Genomic DNA, 1,574 nt, shown 5'->3' with positions numbered 1-1,574 from the left:
TATCAAAAGCCATCCCGCAACCACCTCGATTCGCATACAAACGAGGACCCAATCTGAAAGATTTGCTTGTTGTAACAGATTTCTCCAAGAGAAAAAAGAGTACATCCTCACACTGGTTGACCACTAAAACAGGGGTTCACAAATGTACGGGTTGTCCAAACTGTTCATTCCTGCTACTTGGCAATCGGTTTATTAACCCTCAGGATAAGAAGACTTATACCATCAAACAGAGACTTGACTGCAACAGTAAATTTGTAGTCTATGTGCTGAAATGTCCATGCAATTTGCTATATGTTGGAAAGACCAGCAGGATGCTAAAGGAACGTCTAAGCCAGCATCGTTCAACAATTAAAAAGAGCATTACCCAGGGTGGAACTTCAAGTGACTTTTCAAACTTACCTGTGGCAAGACATTTTATGGAGGCAAAACACACTATCAATCAACTCAAGTGTTGTATCTTGGACCAAATCCCACCACTTCAAAGGGGTGGTGATCGCAATAAAATCCTACTACAAAGAGAACACCAATGGATTGATAGATTACAAACATTGGCCCCTAATGGGCTTAATGAGGAATTTCGTTTGGGATGCTTCCTTTGATACTGTATAACAACATACAGAGTCTAACTTTTTGGTTTATTTTTCTTAGACACCGCCGTGTGTCATGTTTATGTCTTGCCATAATTGATATGTTTCATATATGTCACCTGCCAATGCTCTACTGTTTTGTCTTTTTGAGCAACATATGTCTTTCACCTACAGGGCCTATTGGGCTCCTGTTAATTGCATATTGGGCATGCTTTACATCTCACCATTTCGGCACACCGTGGAGATTGATACTACCATACCACACTGGATCCCATCCGATCCCGTCTGATCTTGGCAATTAAGCAGTGATGGGCCTAGCTAGTACCACGTTTGGAGACAAGGTGGGAATACTAGGTGTTGTATCAAAGGAGTCGGTGTATGTTTCTCCAGTTCTCCCTATGGCTTGGTTGTTGGCATCACTAATGGTGGTTGGTCTTGTACACCATTACACAGGATTATGATGTGATTTGGCTGAGATACGGGTGAAGATACTGGCACTACGGGAAGTACTTATATATGGACACATCTGTCTGATACAATCATACCACACTGGAAACCATCCAATCCCGTCTGATCTTGGCAATTAAGCAGTGTTGGGCCCGGTCAGTACCATGCTTGGAGACGGCATGGGAATACTGGGTATTGTACTAAGGGACATGAGTGTCCTATAGGTGATGAATCAGTATCCCCGTTCTATCCCTGATATTATATGGCATTCGCATTGGCCTTTTACGTTGCACCTGTTGGATACCTTAGATCCATGATGCCTTTAGCCATGACTATATTACACCAATGTGGTGGTGTGCTGTATTTAGATATTAATAATCCCTGAGTGGTATGATACCATTGCTGTGCATGATGTCACTGTTTGGTTCACTTGTTTTATATGTCACTTTTGTTTCATGATTTATATGTATTCGAGCTGTCAGTGTTTCCATGCTGCCGGCACACTGTGGGGTTAAGCACTCTGCATATGTGCCTGTGACT

The 1,574-nt window shown here is 42.4% G+C and overlaps 2 pseudogenes; both read left to right on the top strand.

The window, feature by feature from the left end:
• Nucleotides 1-833: 833 nt before the first annotated feature.
• LOC134913843 (5S ribosomal RNA) lies at nucleotides 834-953 on the top strand (annotated as a pseudogene).
• A 165-nt stretch (nucleotides 954-1,118) lies between these two features.
• LOC134913881 (5S ribosomal RNA) lies at nucleotides 1,119-1,238 on the top strand (annotated as a pseudogene).
• The last annotated feature ends 336 nt before the right edge of the window (nucleotides 1,239-1,574 follow it).

This window comes from Pseudophryne corroboree, chromosome 4 (assembly GCF_028390025.1).
Source record: "Pseudophryne corroboree isolate aPseCor3 chromosome 4, aPseCor3.hap2, whole genome shotgun sequence".
NCBI classification, from domain to species: Eukaryota; Metazoa; Chordata; class Amphibia; order Anura; family Myobatrachidae; genus Pseudophryne; species Pseudophryne corroboree.
This window is presented reverse-complemented; position numbering and strand designations above follow the sequence as displayed.